Source organism: Herpailurus yagouaroundi, unplaced genomic scaffold (genome assembly GCF_014898765.1).
Source record: "Herpailurus yagouaroundi ecotype Mexico unplaced genomic scaffold, PumYag 160, whole genome shotgun sequence".
In the NCBI taxonomy this organism is placed as follows: domain Eukaryota; kingdom Metazoa; phylum Chordata; class Mammalia; order Carnivora; family Felidae; genus Herpailurus; species Herpailurus yagouaroundi.
In genome coordinates, this window is record NW_024412401.1 from 1,022,827 (window position 1) to 1,041,612 (window position 18,786).

Genomic DNA, 18,786 nt, shown 5'->3' on the forward strand with positions numbered 1-18,786 from the left:
GCTCAGTCATTGAGCATCCAACTCTTGATTTCAGTTCAGGTCATGATACCGTGGTCATGGGGTTGAGGCCCACATCAGGCTCCATGCTGAGTGTGGAGCCTGCTTAAGATTCTCTTTCTCTCACTCTCTCCCTCTGTCCCCTCCCCTGTGTGTACATGCTCTCTAAAACACACACACACACACACACACACACACACACACAAAACATTTCCTCACATCTTCAAAAACTCTTACAAAAAGCATAGCTTAATTGACCTCTATTCATTACTTCCTAGTTTTATAAGTTACCTAGTTAACATGTCTATTTCCAAATTTTCACTTTTACAAATAGTACAAAATATTTTAGTCATCATTTATTATGCTTATAGAATGAATTACTAAAATTTAATTATTAATAAACATATGAATGTTGTTATCACTTATTTTATATTGGCAGAGTAAGCTCAAAAACTTATGAAAATGTATAATTACAGGTTTCCTACAATTGCCGATTTCTTGATGTATGATTATAAATTATATACATAGAAAGATAAATAATCTTTGTTTCCTCAAAAGGGAAATGTAATTTATCTATTTAAAAAATTTTTAATGTTTATTTTTGAGAGAGAGAGAGAGAGAGAGAGAGGGAGAGGGAGATACAGAATCCAGAGCAGGTTCTAGGCTCTGAGATGTCAGCACAGAGCCTGATGTGGGGCTCCGACCCATGAACCGCAAGATCATGACCTGAGCTGAAGTTGGAAGCTCAACTGACTGAACCACCCAGGTGCTCCAGGAAAATGTAATTTATAATTACTTTAATTTTTAAACAAATTATCACTTTTGAATTTTAACATTTTTAAATTTATTATTGGAAAATTTTATCTTATCAAGAGTTTGTTGATACATTTTTATGAGTATTCTCCTTTCTTTTTTATGATTTGCAAGTTCTTGTCTTTGTTTTTTTAACATTTTTAAAGTTTATTTATTTATTTTGAGAGAGAGAGAGAGAGAGAGAGAGACAGTGTGAGTGGGGGAGGAGCAGATCAAGAGGGAGAGAGAATCCCCAGCAAGCTGCACATCAAACTCATGAAACCATGAGATCATGACCTGAGCTGAAACCAAGATTCAGATGGTTAACCGACTGAGCCATCCAGGCTCCCCGTCATTTGTAATCTCTGAATTTACAGATGTCAGTTTGGTGTCACAGATGTTACAAACATTTTGTTTTCAATAAGCCACCATTTTATTTGTACTTTAATTTTTTTTATCATACTGTATAGTAATGTTTATGTGTTTACTGAGTTGTTTTTTTGGACCCAGAGACAAGTTTTTGCTTGTTTGTTTGTTTTGTTGTGTGTTTTAAGAGAAAAGGCTTTTGTGGTTTGTCATATAATGTATATTGATGTAATATTTGGCAAAGCTGATTCAGATATTCTATTATGTTCATCACCTATATTCTTTTTTTTAAAGTTTTTAAATGTTTGTTTATTTATTTATTTATTTATTGTTTGAGAGAAAGAGGGAGCGAGAACATGACTGAGGGAGGAACAGAGAGAGAAGAAGACAGAAAATCCAAGCAGGCTCTGCGCTGTCAGCACAAAGCACGATGTGGGGACTGGAACACTCGAGCTGTGAACTCATGAGCTAAGCCAAAGTTGGACGTTCCCATCACCTATATTGCTTATCTAAAACTTACCTATTTGATATAACAAAATTCAAAGAGATGTGCTGAAAACAATTAATATTTTGTTTTCTATATCTAAGTTGTATTTTGCATACTTGAAAATCTTTTAGTTTCATAGAAAAACAAAAACAAGTCAAAACTATTATAACTCAATAGTAACTTAATAGTAATAGTAATAGTAATAGTATGTTTTACCTATAAACATAATAAAAAAATCTTAAATTATAAGTTACAGTTAATCAAATCTTATATGATAGAAGGAAAATAATTTATTGGAATTCATGATTTGCAACAGAAAATCCATCACTGATATTCAATAAAAAAAAAATTATGATCATTTTCACTGATGGAGAAAAGCAATTTGATGAGTTTTCACACATCTTGTTTGTAGGTATCTTCATTTGGATTCCTCAAATGCTGAGCCTGAGGCAGGGACTTGGGGACAGGACATTAATTTAGGAGATGATCCCAGGAAGATAGAATGAGAGAGTGGGAAGTGAAGCACAAAGGATAAAAAATTGATAAAGAATGTGTAATGGAGCTGATTAATGCCATCTGCAACTAGACATTGCAGGCCTTTTGTAAGGAATTTTATGAAATATGACTTCAAATAGTTCTTCCAAAGGATGAGAGACGATGCTAGAAGATGAATTCTTAGCGTCTAACAATTTCCCATGCTCCTAATGTATGAAAAATATCCTATCATCAGGTTGATACTAATGAAACTAAAAATAAAATCTATTCCTGAATAATATAGCACATCAAACTATGGTAAGTCAACAATTCCAAGTGATCTCTGACCATAAGAAGAATCCTTTCATTGTAAAGTTCTCACCTTCTCAAGAAAAAAAAAGTATCTTTTATACATATCATGCTTCTTTCATATTGATTATAAAATCAAAATCCTCTGCTTTTTGAGATATTATGCCAGTTAGTTATCATCAATAGTTAAAATGAGATGATTTCAATGCAATTAATGCAATTATTTTCAAAGAGAACATAATGGCATAATTATCTAAATGAACAAACTATCTTGTTCTCAGCTGAATTTTGTGAAAGCAAAAAGATCATTTAAATGGCCATGAAGCCTACATGAAAATGAATATGGATTGTTTTTTCTTCTTACCAAGAGCAGTGGTGGCTTATTTTCTTCATTTTTCTTCACAGTTTTCATGGCATTTGAAAGCTGAGTGTGCATTCCGTGCAATCAATCACAGGAGTAGAGGCTGCAATGGGGAAACAAAGCAAAAGCAAATGAAGTGCCAGCATTTACAAGAAAAGGTGGTAACCGTTAAAGAATGAAAAAGAGGAAAAAGGAGGTACAAGAAAAAGGAAACTCGCGGGAGGAGAATTTGTTACTTCCTCACAATAGGCCTTAAATACTTCAAACTATTATTTACAAAAACAAGCATATTAACATGTTAAATATGCCATACCTTCTTTGATAGGTTCTTACTGATATATGCCTGTGGTCTCAATACTTGTTCATTTGAACTGAAGATCTTTCATATGGCATAAATATTTTTTCTGAAAATAATTTTGAGTTTTCTCTGCCCATTTTCATCTCCTTGTCCATTATCAGTTTTTTTTTTTTTTCTAGAAGATATTATCACCTTGGAATTGCTCTTCTCCCTTATAACTCCAATCTTGTTCCTCCAATTTCCTTAAATCTGATTTAATGAATTAATACATTCTCAAATTTTGTGAAAATGTCTCATAAGGTAATTCCAAAAGTGATTTTAAAAAAATTTACAGGTCTAATGTGTACATAGGAAATCCAATAGAATCTGTAGATAAACTCTCACAATTAGTAAGTAATTTTACCAAAGACTTCTTAGGCATAAGGTTAATTTTCAAAAGTCAATTTTACCAGAGAGGAAATATAACAAATAAAAATTTTAAATACTATTTTATGATAGCATAAAAAATATTTTGCACTTTGAAGTAAATGTAACAAAATCACATTCTATTTTCATTATGGACTGTGGTTTCTTGGGTGTATTCACATTTTGAAAATGTAGCCACCTGTACACTTATGAATTGTGTGCTTTCAGTAAAAATGTTTTTCTTTAAAAATTGTATGTGGGGGCGCCTGGGTGGCGCAGTCGGTTAAGCGTCCGACTTCAGCCAGGTCACGATCTCGCGGTCCGTGAGTTCGAGCCCCGCGTCGGGCTCTGGGCTGATGGCTCAGAGTCTGGAGCCTGTTTCCGATTCTGTGTCTCCCTCTCTCTCTGCCCCTCCCCTGTTCATGCTCTGTCTCTCTCTGTCCCAAAAATAAATAAACGTTGAAAAAAAATTTTTTTTAAATTGTATGTGAACCTCCCACAGGTTAGATGGAATTATGATTTATGATTATAGTAGAAATGGTAAATCTTTGTTGGAAATCAAAGAAATAGCATAATATATAATGTGGTTATTGTACATTTAGATAATGTGAAAGTACATTAAAAATAAAAATTCACGGCGATATTTCTTATTTATGCTGTCCTAAATATTTCCCAGATTGTATTTAGCAGCGGCAGGTATACAACCACTATATTCACTTATTTCAAAAAGTATAATTGAATAATTTATTTTACATATGCATTTCATACTTAAATTTTGAAGTATCTTGGTAGTAATTATTTTGATCAGTTGCAGATTTTGTTCATATTGTATTGCTAAGACCTGATTATTTTGTAAAATGTATAGCATTTTAAACGTCGATATGAAGCTTTATGTTGCATAATATCCCATCATAGGCTTTATATTTTTACAAGTGGAAAATTAAATTTAAAGCATCTGTGGACATTTGCCGGCATACTGTGAGTATAAGTAAGGTTGGGTGATTATTATTAGTCTTTAGTATGAAAGAGCATTAACTTAAGTTCATTTTAAATGAAATTTAAACAACCTGTTCCGTGAATTCTAAAGCAATTGAGATTTCTCACTTTCTAACATCTCTTCCAAATAAAGTCAGTATAAAAAAAGTATTCTGTGAAGTAGGTGTCACCTGATGTGATAAAATAAACAACACTAACAGAAGTGAAATTCATTAAAAAAGCATCAGCCATCCATTTTAAGAGAGAAAATTAGGGCATTAAAGTGTTATAGTAGTGTTTTATAAAAGCAGTAGTAGCTAAGGAAGAGGAAAAAGACAAAGTTTTCTCCAAAAAATTCTTGAATGCCTTACAAAACATAAATTTTCTAAATCAATAAGACCATGAGTCTGAAGGGAAACCTTTTTTCTCTCCTTGTGGTTGGATTTTTTAAATCTATTAGCAGCTAGATAGCGTAAACAAAGTTTGTGCTTTAGATTTATCACCCTTGCCACTCCCTCTAACTGACAGCCAGGCACATGTAATATGGCATGCACATGTATGTGCAGACACAGACACTTGGAGTTTGGCACTGAGAATCAGACGAATTGGCATTTATGTGAGTTACAATTGTAGAACCGAATTGTTGAATGACGGGATAATCACTGGATAGGACAGAGGCCCTGAGAAAACGTTTCATCTAACTATAGCTCATCGAGGGTTCCTACCTCATGCTATAAGTCAAAAGAAGAAGGAAGAGAAAGAAAGGAGGATGTATACATATATATCTAATTATATATAATTAGAAAAGATAACTATATATAATATATATTTTAACACACACACACACACACACACACACACACACACACACACAATGTTAGAAAAAGAAAGGAGGAAAAGAGAAAGAAGAATGTTATTTTTAATGTACCACCTCCACTGCAATGTAACATGTGGTCTGATCATTTGAAGACAGATTTACGCTTTTCACAATTCGGGTTATTCTTTCATTCTGCAAAGAGGTAAACAGTAAAACTAAAAATTGCTATTTTTATACTAATAGAGTTTCACGAAGGGCACAGGAGAAAATGAATTTCACTCTAAATATGTTACCAAACGTGTCACAGACAAATTTTGAGGATTGCATTGTTTCAATAAAAGAGAAAGAAAGAAAACAAGCACACATGAAAACCCTACCTATGCCTGTCATGATGATTTACAGTATGCCTAGTGTCTTCTATAATTACTAATTGTCTAGTCAAATACAGTGAAGTTAAATTTAACTGGAGAAACTAAATAAGAAATTGCAAGGTATCGCAGCCTAACTTTTTAAACAAAAGAACTAGGTAAGTTATAAAACTGTTTATTCTTAATTGAGAAGGGAATAACTTTGAAAATGTAATTATGTGTAGATATTACATATTTCATACAATTATGCTCACATAATCAAATTAAGCATTCTATAGCCCTTTAAAGTTTTTAAAACTTAACTTTTTCTAATGCTTATCTCACAAGACCCAGTAAAATAAGTATAATTCTGCATGGCTATTTAAGATAAGAGAATGAGGTCTTAATGAGTTTATGTAACTTACCTAAAATCAAATGGAAATAATGTTTTAGAATATGACCCCACATTTTATGAGTTTCTTCTCTTTCATTGATTAGAGAGAGGAAAAAGGGAAATGGGAAAGAGAGAGGAGAGAAAGAGAGAGAGATTGCATATGTGCATACACACATGCCTATGCTGGTATATAGAAAAGAGAGATAAATGGATTTTGGTGAGAACTGGGAAAACTTAAGAATAGTGATATGGGTGAGGTGATGACAAGCAGGAGACTGTGGTTAAAATACAATGTAAATAAATCAAAGTGAATATGCTCAGGATAGCTGAGCAATATATTCTCAGGTAAGAAACTTATAATGATGCTACTCATTCCAACTAACAGGATAAAAACACCTTCTATATAAATAAAACAAGATAGTATGTAAAGACAGTATGTAAAAAAAAGGGAATAATTTTTTTAGGTTTATTCATTCATTTTGAGAAAGAAAGACAGCAGGGGAGGAGAGAGGGGCAGAAAGAAAGGGAGAGAGAGAGAGAATCCCAAGCAAGCTCCACACCATCAGCACAGAACCCCATGTGAGACTCGAACCCACGAACTGTAAGATCACAACCTGTGCTGAAATCAAGAGTCAGATTGCTTAACCCAGGTCTCCCAGAAATAACTTTGATCTGTGGAACACAATGTGCATTAAGAATAAAGATGTGGGGCACCTGGGTGGTTCAGTCGGTTAAGCGGCCGACTTCGGCTCAGGTCATGATCTCGCGGTCCATGAGTTCGAGCCCCGAGTCCGGTTCTGTGCTGACAGCTGGGAGCCTGGAGCCTGTTTTGGAATCTGTGTCTCCCTCTCTCTGACCCTCCCCCATTCATGTCTGTCTCTCCCTGTCTCAAAAAATAAATGAAAAAAAAAAACGTTAAAAAAAAAAGAATAAAGATGTATAATTGAACAGTCAGAGACAAATAGGCCTTGACGGGAGTACTATTTAAAATAAGCAACCATTATCTTGCAGAGAATATAGAAGCACACCAGGTGACAGCTAGTGTGCTATTCCTAGACATGGAAACAAGGCCATATCGAACTTTCCAGTCCAGCAAATCCTCCAGCTTAATACACCTGTATAAATGAACCCTGGTGAAATCAGCAAAGAAACCACTCAACCAACACACACAATAATAAGAAACAATAAATTTTGTTGTTCACAGCAAGTAAGCTTTGGGCTCCTTCGTTTTGTAGCAATTGAAAAATTCATACGCTAACTGAGCCAGGCATAGAATAAAAATAAAATAATTTGTGGAGGTTTACCTTTGATAAATCTACGTTGGTCACCTACATTCACTGTGACAATCACTGATTACAACGATATAGAAGACAGAATGTTTTGCCATTGTAGAACTACCATATGATCCAGCAATTCCACTTCTGGAGATATATCCAAAGGAAATGAAAACACTGTGTTGAAAAGATATCTGTATCCCCACGTGTATCACAGCATTATTTACAATAGCCAAAACATGGAAACGACATAAGCATCCATCAATGGACAAATGGGTTAAGAAGCTGTTCATATGTACAATGGAATATCCTTCAGCCATAAAAAAAGAAGGAAATCCTGCCATTTGGGCCAACATGGTTGGGACTTGTAGGTTTTATGCAGAGTGAAATAAAACTGATAAAGAAAGGCAAATACTGTATTATCTCACTTTTATGTGGAATATAAAAAAATAAAAAACTTACAAAAAGATCAGATTTGTAGTTATCAGAGGCAGGGAGATGGGGGTATTACAGGAAGGTGGCCAACAGATACAAAATTCGAGTTATAAGATCAGTAAGTAGTAAAGATGCAATGTACCGCATAATGACTATAGCTAATATTGCTGTATGGAGTATGTGAAAGCCGTAAAGAGAGTATATTCTAGGAGTTCTCATCACAAGAACTGTATGACATGATGCCTGTTAACTAATTTCATTGTGGTGATCATTTTATAATATACGCAAGTCAAATCATTATGCTGTACACAAGCTTATACATGCTGTATGACAATTACATCTCAATAAAACTGAAAAAAAAATAAAAAGAGACTAGGAAGATGGCAGAGTAGGAGCTTACCTACTCTCAGATTTACCTACTTTAGGCTCTACTCTCAGAGCTTACCTCATCCCACGATACAACTAGATAACACTCACATCAGCGTAAATAACCCAGAAAATGACCTGAAGACTGCCAGAACAAACTCCACAATGAAAGGTACAGAAGAAGCCACACTGAAGAGGGTAAAAGAGGAAAGACATGGTGGGAAAGCCTGGAGGGTGATAGGAAACTGAGTCCTCCCACTTAAAGAGACAGCACAATAAATAGCCTGAGGAGATACAGCACAGAAGTCCAGTTTGAAAAACACCTGAGGCATACAGGAAGGAGGGTGTTTACTCTTCTCAGAGCATATCCCAGAGGGACAGAGATCACTAGAAGAGTCTTCTAGAAGCAAAGGAGCCAGCAGGCACCATTTCCTTCTCCTACCTCCACCACATGAACACAGGGCCACCTGTGGGAGCTAGCTTAGCCCCCACCCTCACTACCTAACTTAAACCAAACCCTGCTCCCAGACTGCCCCCTGCTTCAGTGGAGTCGCCCTTTCCAGTCATGCTTGCCTCAGTCCTCACACTGCAGGTCCCCTCCCCAGAAGACCAGCATAAACCTTGCCAACCCACCTCTCCTGACCCATGTGCTTTCCAGGGCCTCGTTCCAAGCATCAGTGGCAGGGCCCTCCCGTGGAAGTCCAGCCTGCACCTTGTTAACACTGGACACCCCTCTGCACGCCCTTTGCAGATCGGCCCAGGCCGGCCCTGATTCTGGAAGCAGCAGCACAAGGTCTCCTTTTGCAGAGGAGGCAGGCACCTTGTTAAAATTGTGTGACTGGTCCTGACCAGCCTGGTCCCTGCAATGACCGCATGTCCCCTCTCACCAGTGTGCAGATCCTGCAGGCACTCTACGTCCCACCCCCTCCAAAATGCTTTTTGGCTGGAGGCCATCCAAACCCTGGCCACAAGCCTGGCAGTGTGCAATGAAGCCAACAGGGGCCAACACCACTCCAGAGTGACTCCTGCCTTGGTGAGAGGGGAAGATACGCACACACAGCAGACAGACTGAAACCCCAGCAGTGGGCTGGGGACTAGTTGGTAGACTTGTAGGCCCTGCCCACCAATGAAAACTTCTGAAAGGACAACACAAGGAAAGCACCCTGCAATTTGGTGCTACTGGATCTCCAGCAAAAGCCTAGTCAGACTAATCTCAAGCCCAGGGTGGCCCCAGAATGGTCCACTAACAACAAGAGGACCAACAGATAGCCACAATGAGCAAAGAGAATCACTGCAGATGACTGGACTGAAGGAAGAAACAGCCGAGACACAACAGCAGGCTGCATGCAACACACACAGGAGACGCCCCTGAGGCATCAGGTTCTGGTGAATAGGGATATTGCACTGCAGGGCACTGAGGGGTTCTTCTTCATAAGGCCATTATTTTCAAGAGCAGGAGATGAAGTTGACTTCCCTAATACACAGCAACAGACTCAGAGAGGTAGACAAAATGAGGAGACGGAGGAATGTGTCTCAAATAAAAGGACAAGGCAAAACCACAGCAAGAAAACTAAGTCAAATGGATATGAATTCTTGAGGGAGAATTTAAATAAACAAAATCACAAATGAAAGAGGAAAACCAACAACACCACAGAAATACGAACAAGTGTAGGAGAATATTATAAAATTATATGCCAACAAATTGGACAACCTAAAAGAAATGGATAAATTCCTAGAAGCATATACCTTCCCAAAACTGAATCAGGAAGAAATAGAAAATTTGAACAGACTGATAACCAGCAATGAAATTATATCACTAATCAAAAAATTCCAACAAATGAAAGTCCAGGGCCAGATGGCTTCACAGGTGAATTCTACCAAACATTTGAAGGTTAATACGTATTCTCAATATTTTGCAGAAAACAGAAGAACGAAAACTTCTAAATTCATCCTATGAGGCCAACGTTACCCTCATACTAAAACCAGATAAAGGTACCACAAAAAAGGAGAACAACAGGCCAATGTCTCTGATGAACAAATATGTAAAAATCCTCAACAAAATATTGGCAAACTTAATCCAACAATACATTAAAAAAAAATCATTCACTACCATCAAGGAGGATTTATTCCCAGAATGCAAGGATAGTTCAATATACATAAATCAATCAATATGATACATCACATCAATAAGAAAAGGATAAAAACCATATGATCAGGGTGCCTGCGTGACTTAGGCAGTTAAGCATCCAACTTCAGCTCAGGTTTTGATCTCATAGTTCATGGGTTTGAGCCTCCCATCGGTCTCTGTGCTGACAGCTCAGAGCCTGGAGTCTGCTTCAGAGTCTGTGTCTCCCTGTCTCTCTCTCCCTCCCCCACTCACACACTATATCTCTCTCAAATATAAAACAAGATTAAAAAAATTAGGGGCACCTGGGTGGCTCAGTCAGTGAAGTGTCCAACTTCCGCTCAGGTCATGATCTCACAGTCCGGGAGTTTGAGCCCCGCCTCAGGCTCTGTGCTGACAGCTCAGAGGCTGGAGCTTACTTCGGATTCTGTGTCTCTCTCTCTCTCTCTGCCCCTCCCCTGCTCATGCTCTGCCTCTCCCTGTCTCAAAAATAAATAAAAACAGGGGCGCCTGGGTGGCGCAGTCGGTTAAGCCTCCGACTTCAGCCAGGTCACGATCTCACGGTCCGTGAGTTCGAGCCCCGCGTCGGGCTCTGGGCTGATGGCTCAGAGCCTGGACCCTGTTTCTGATTCTGTGTCTCCCTCTCTCTCTGCCCCTCCCCCGTTCATGCTCTGTCTCTCTCTGTCCCAAAAAAATAAATAAACGCTAAAAAAAAAAAATTAAAAAAAAATAAATAAAAACATTAAAAAATAAATAAATTAAATAAACTTGAATTAAAAAAAAACAAACATATGATCATTCAGTAGATGCAGAAAAAGCATTTGACAAAGTACAACATCCATTCATGATAAAATCTCTCAACCAAGTTCTCTTTAGAGGGAACATAACTCACATAATAAAGACCTTATATGAAAAACCCACAGCGAATACCTTCTTCAATGGGGAAAAAACTGGGAACTTTTCCCCTAAGGTCAGGGTCAGACAAGTATGTCCAGTCTCTCTATGTTTAATCAAAATAGTACTAAAAGTCCTAGCCACAGCAATCAGACAAGATAAAGGAATAAAAGGCATCCAAACTGGTAAGGAGGAAGTACAATGTTTAATATTTAAAGATGACTTAATAGTATATATATAGAAATCCCCCCAAAAAAGAAAGATAAAAAACCCTGAAGAAGTCACCAAAACACTACCAGAACAGATAAATGAATTCAGTTAGGTACAGGATACAAAATAAATGTACAGAATTGATTTCATTTTTATACACTAATAATAAAGCAGAAGAAAGAGAAATTTAAAAGATCCCATTTATAATTGCACCCAAAATAATAAAATAGCTAGGAATAAACTTAATTAAAATACCTGTATTCTGAAAATTATATTGATGAGAGAAATTGAAGATGACCAAAGAACTAAAGGCACTCTATGCTCATGGATTGAAAGAACAAATATTGTTAAAATGTCTAATTACCCAAAGCAATCCACAGATACAATGCAATTCCTATCAAAATATCCAAAGCATTTTTCACAGAAATAGAATAAACAATTCTCACATGTATATGGAACCACAAAAGACCATGAATGGACAAAGCAATCTTGAAAAAGAAAGGCAAAGATGTAGGCAACACAATTCCAGACTTCAAGTTCTATTACAAAGCCGTAGTAATCAAAACAGTACAGTATGGTCACAAAAATAGACATTCAGATCCATAGAACAGAATAGAAAGCCCCAAAATAAACCCACAATTATATAATTAATCTTTGAGAAAGAAAACCATAATATGCAATAGAAAAAAGGCAGTATCTTCAATAACTCATGTTGGGAAAACTGGATGGTGACACGCAATGAGTGAAACTGGGCCACTTTCTTATGCCATACATAAAAATAAATTCAAAATGGCTTATGGACCTCAATGTGAGACCTAAAGCCATAAAAATCCTATAAAAGAACACAGAGAATAGTTTTTCTGACACCAGTCATGATAACATCTTTCTAGATATGTCTTTAAGGCAAGGGAAACAAAAGCAAAAGAAACTATTGGAGCAACATAAAAATAAAAGCTGCACAGCAATGGAAACAACCAACACAACTAAAAGACAACTTACTGAATGTAGAAGGCATTTTCAAATGACATAGCTGATGAATGGTAAGTGTCCAAAATATATAAAAAAAAACTGTAAATCTCAATACCCAAAAAACAATTAAGCCAATTAAAAACTGGACAGAAGACATGAACAGACATTTCTCCAAAGAAGACATACAAGATGGTCAACAAACACATGAGAAGATGTTCATCATTACTCAGCACCAGGGAAATGCAAATATAAAGCACAGTGACGTGTCACTGAGTACCAGCCAGAATGGCTAAAATTAAAAACTTGAGAAACAAGAAGTGTTGGCGAAGATGCAGAGAAAAAAATGAACCCTCGTGCAATGTTGGCCAAATGCAAACTGGAGCAGCCAGTATGGAAAATAGTATGGAGGTGCCTCAAAAATTTAAAAATAGAACTACCCTATCACCCAGTAATAGCACTACTGGGTATTTACACAAAGAATACACAACCACTAATTTGAAGTGATAGGTGCGCCCCTGTATTTATTGCGGCACCATTTTCAATAGTCAAACCATGGAAGCTGCCCAAGTGGCCACTGGTAGAGGAACGGATAAAGAAAATGTGGTAGATATATACAGTGAGGTATTCTTCAGCCATAAAACTGAATGAGATCTTGCTGTTTGCAACAGTATGGATGGATCTAATGAGTAAAATGCTAAGCAGAATAAGTCAGAGAAAGACGAGTAGCATACGATTTTACCCATATGTGGAATTTAAGAAGCAAAACAAATGGCCAAAGGGAAAACAAAGAGAAAGAGACAAACCAAAAAACAGACCCTTAAAGATGGACAACAAACTGACGATTACCAGAGTGGAGGTGGGTGGAGGGATGGGTGAAATAAGTAAAGGGATTAAAAGTGCACTTATCTTGATGAGCACTAGTAATGTGAAATTTTTGAATCAGCATATTGTACGCCTGAAACTAATATAACATTATACACTGGAAAAAATAATAGCTAAAATAAATAATAAATAAAAATTTAGAGAAGACAAAAAAAAAAAAACTGAAAAGAAAAAATGAAGGAAATCTTATTGCCAATGAAGCAAATGTCTCTCCCTTGTCCCACATTTCCAGCTTTATCCCAATTATGTTTTGACAGATGGTACAAGACAACACCTCTTGTTCCAAAGCAGAATGAAATTTTTCCTACCAGTGTTGTAGAGGAATAGATTTAGTTTCTTCCTTTCACCATTAGTAATGTTATAGAGACCAAACAATGAATTTGGGGTAAGGGAGCCAAGTGGCTGTGTGGGAACTCCAAAGTAATATCAAGACAGATACAATATCTACCTTGTTTCCAGCTGACCTTTTCACATTCAGGAGCATTAAACTAGGAAATGTTAAATTCCTCAGGGTGTCAGTTAGTAAGGAGAGTAGACATAGGATCCTGTCTGTTGTGAGACTGGAATATATTTATGAGCTCCCAGCTTAGCACATTTGAAAATAAAGCTTCTAAAAGACAGATACCAACTGAAACGACAGTAAGTAGCCTGACCAGGGTTTAGTCAAGACAAGACAAAGGGTAAGAACTGGGCAGTTGTGAACGTGTTGTCAGGAGTCCAGAGTAAAGGAGATAGAAGGGGTGGTGACTGGTAATTCTTCTATTTTGGGGGGAAAAAAAGGTTCATGGAAAGGGGGAAAGGGATTGATAGTCTCACCCAAATATGATTTGCTTGAAACAATTATAACCGAATGAATAAAGGGAGACAGACGGGAGGGCAGATGAGAGATTTAGAAGCATAGCAATCTAAGTGGTCTGGAGAAGAATTGTGATTGTTCATTTTATTTTCCATAGTACATCCATCCTTCTTTTTACCTATCAAAACTTCCATTTAGAATTCAAACTCAATGAATTTCTAAACTAACATTTAGAAATATAAACTTATTTCATCTGGAAGCCATTCCCTGCATCCAAGGTTTAGCTCTTTTCCCTTTCTCAAAACATTTGTTAATTCTGAATAACTTGATGAAAGCATTTAAAAAATATAGTTTGGATTAACTGGTTTAGATTCTTTTTTTTCTTTTTCTCAATATATTGGTTTCCTTGGTATCACAAATTATTATTTTTGTAATAATAATTTATTATTATATAATAACATTATATAATAGCTAACTATGGCTGGTCCATTGATATTCAACATATGTCATTTTTGTTGTTGTTATTGATATGCCTTACATTGTCATCTTCACAGGGCTCTGAGAAAAACATATTTTTATTGAAAAGTATTTGTACAGAGGAGCACTACCAACATTGTAGTTTCTATTATATATTGTTAAATAAAAAATAAATACACCTTTTAGAATGTGACCTTAATAAGGAATAATTCTATTTGTTTACATATTAAAAATCCACTTGGGCAATTAACTTTTACTTTCCACTATTATTGAACTGAAGTAAGCAGTGTAATTAATGAATTATTTTTGTCACTAAAACAAAAAAGCTTTGGCAGAAATAACATATTCTCTGCTCTACTCTAGCTTGATGACATTCACAGAATGCTTGGTTATTTGCAGATGGGTGAACCAGAAGAATGCAAGAGTTATGCAGGTTTTAGCAGTCCTACAGAGGTCATTTCTAATCTAAGACTTTGTCCCCTTACAGGGAGTTTCAAGGATTCTTAACCCCATGCCTGTGATCCTAGCTATATGCACAACGCCGAGCACAAAATATAACCTCAATAAATAGGTTACAATCTGAAGAAATGATTGCAATTCTATTACTTATTCTTAAGAAAGTTAAGTCCATTTCCAGGTATTTATATTTCACACAGGGAGCAAATTATTATAAATGGTGTTTGGTAAATTAAAGCCTAGTGATCCCTCAAGATTTTATATATTTTTTATCCTTATATTATGCCTAAATAATAGGCATATCAGGGATATCACTAATTAATATGGATTATTAATTTCAGATAAAAATAAAATGAAATCCCTTAGGTCCCATGTTGCATAAATGTAGAATGTGGAACCATGTCTTTAAATGTTATTTTTCTATTAGGCCTTTGCCATGAGATTTGCTTCTCTAACCTTTTTTTTTTTGTTTCCTACCTATTTCTCTTCCTCAAAGGAACACTTTGAAAATTAGTTGTACTTCTGTAAATATGATTTAGATTCCTTAGAGAGAAAGCACTCAGAATATGGAATATGAAATACATTTATTCAGTAAATTGTTACATCAAATCATAATCTAATTTTTTTTCAACGTTTATTTATTTATTTTTAGGACAGAGAGAGACAGAGCATGAACGGGGGAGGGGCAGAGAGAGAGGGAGACACAGAATTGGAAACAGGCTCCAGGCTCTGAGCCATCAGCCCAGAGCCCGACGCGGGGATCGAACTCACTCACGGACCGCGAGATCGTGACCTGGCTGAAGTCGGACGCTTAACCGACTGCGCCACCCAGGCGCCCCAATCAAATCATAATCTAGAAAGATGTTTATTGAGTTTGTAAAGTGCAGAAACCATAAATATATCAACTTAAAACAAAATCTTATAAAAGCAATTTAAAAGGAAATCGGCCCCATTAATATTGTCTTTTTAAAGCCTTAACATTAACTTTAGCAGCTGGTGTCCATTTATATTTGTAATTTCAATTACATAATGTAGGCTAAATTGATTATATTTTAATTTTGTTGTATTAGTGGTTTTCCATAAGAATCTTATATAGTGATATTCCTTTCCTTTCACAAACACAATTATTACAAATTTCTCCAGTTTTATAAACATTTCCAATTTATGATGCCTGGCTAAATAGAGAGCTGTGCTCCTCCTCAGACTTAAATTAGAAAAGAAATTTAATAATTCACTATAGTGCTAAAGAATTGTGAAGATTATTATGAGAACTTTAGGCATGAGAATTTCTCCATGCATAAAAAACTCGAGAAATCAGATTGAATGTAAAATTCAATAAAACTGATTAATTAACAGCCCTGTGTCAGCCAAACAAAAGACCTCAGAATAAAGTAGTTTACAGCCTAAACAGTGGCCAGAATAAGTCAAGATCTAAGATAGGAAATGAGCACTGGAGTAGTGGTACAATTAGTTAATTAAATGAAAGGCTGTGTGTGGCATGACCAACACTGTCTCTCCTCTCAGGACGGCTAGTGCCCAGTGTTTTCTAAAGGGATAAAGCTACAAGCCGCTTCCAAAAGTGTCAATTTTGAAATGGGAGAAGTGCAATGCCTTAAGCAATAAAAACCACTGTTAGAGCAAAGAAACTCCACACCCAGAATATAACCTACTAACAGAAAATTTGCTTTGCCACACACCCAGCAATGGATATCAAGTTTTCATAGGAATCTGTATTTTTTTTGTCAGGGGAACAGAGATTATCATCTGTGAATGAACAAATACATTTAAATTATCAATACTATTTAAACTAAATAGTCATTTATAAACATGAATAACCAATGTAGCTAGAAAAATACATATATAAATATATAAAATGCAAATATACATGGAAAGTATATGTGAGTGTGTGCATGTGTGTGTGTGTGTGTGTATTGCAAATATCCATATTTATATCTGATTCATTTAAATAGGATTAGCCTAAAGTGCCTGGGTGGCTCAGTCGGTTGAGTGTCTGACTCTTGATTTCTGTTCAGATCATGATTCCAGGGTCTTGAGATCAAGCCCTATGTCAGGCTCCGCACTGAGCTTAGAGACTGCTTGGGATTCTCTCTCTCTCCCTCTGACCCTCTTTCCTGTTTGCTCTCTCTCTCTCTCCCCCAAATAAATAAATAAATAAATAAATAAATAAATAGAATTAGACTATCAACATCTTTTTATATATGAAAAATACATAATCACAAATTTTCATTGTTTTTGTCTCTTTCCATGAAAAAGAAAAAAGTGTCAGTCATCTACTTCTGATTTAAAAAAACAAATCTCATAACTTCTTAAATTGCTCATGAAATAGAGATTTTAATTTTTAGTAGGGCAACATATTACTAAGTAAACCAAGACAAATTATAGGCTTCTTGGGAAGAATTAAAAATTACCCATGAAACAAAGGTATAATCTTTATATTTTGTGTGTGTCAGGAGGCTGTTGTTAGAAATAACTTCTACAAGAATAGTTTTATGATATCAAATCAACTTTCTGCATCTATATGGGGAGAAGAGGTAATTTCTCATTTTTATCTTGTGAGATTTCTTTCACAGGTAGATAGGAAAGCCTGTGGCTTTTAAAACCTCAAGGGTTGGGATTCCATTAATTAGCCATGAGACTCAAACAAAACATGACTAAGAAACTGGAAGCCTAAAATGTGGAGAGAAAAAGAGTAGAATCAGTCTATGAACAAATGGATTATAGAAAATGGAATATTTTACAAGCATAGCCTTTGAAAATGTTGCTAAAAACTTAAATAGGTGGATGGTATTTTTATAAGAATTTATTTTAAGCCTCAGCCTAGTTAATGAATATTAAAACAGAGATTTTTACAACTAAGTTTGATAGTACAAAATAGAGAAAGCTGAGTTTCTCTACCTAATACTTTGGGACAACATTTTTAGGGGGTGTTTTTTACTTTTATTCCCGATAAAAAGGAGTTAGAAATTAGAGATGGGAAAGAATCAGAGAAGGAAGAGGGAGCTTCAGATAGCTGAGAAATAGGACAGGAAGCTTGAAACTGACAGTAGACATTGCCAAAAGGATTTCAAAAATCTAGGATACCTAACAGTAAAATTCAGTTGCTTCTTGCCTACAGATCATTCTGGTGGTAATTTGACCACCTAGTTTCAAATCCCAGCGCTGCTGTCTAGCTGTATGACCCTGGAAAGCCACTTAAACTCTCTCTTCTCATCTCTCATTTGTAAAATGGTGATAATCTTGGGACCTACTTCATAGAGTTGTTGTTAGGACTCATGGACCTAACACATTTAAAAATGTTACAACCGTGCCTCTAAACATTTGGAACATATCCAGACTGCTTTTAATTCTGTATATTCTCTTGCAGCTGAGATTGCACAGTAAGCATACAGTACCCTAAATGGTAGATTTGGGGCTATTTTGTAGTAGGTGAGGGGTAAGCCACTGCCATATAATCCTCTCTTTGACATCAGTGCTGGGTCTTCAGCCTTTGGCTACTTCTGAAGACACTTGTTTCGCTGCTGTTGTTATTAGATTCTAATACATACCTTGTATCTCTGTGCTAACCTTTCCCTGAGTTAGCTTATGTGGTCTGTGTTCTTGACTTAAAAAATACCATGACTAAAACAGTTACCCTCCATGACAAGAATGAGTGCAGCCATGTTGGCCTCTTTCAAAGATCTCGGCCTGAAAACTAAGTTACCATACATTAATTTGAGCAATCTGATATACGTATACAGGTAATTCATAAGTCTGATCATTTTTTTTCTGTATATTCAAGGATATTTCAATGGGAGAATGAGAAAATATAGCATTTCGCAATACAGATGTTTCCAAGGTTTGCTTTTCTGTTGATTTCTGT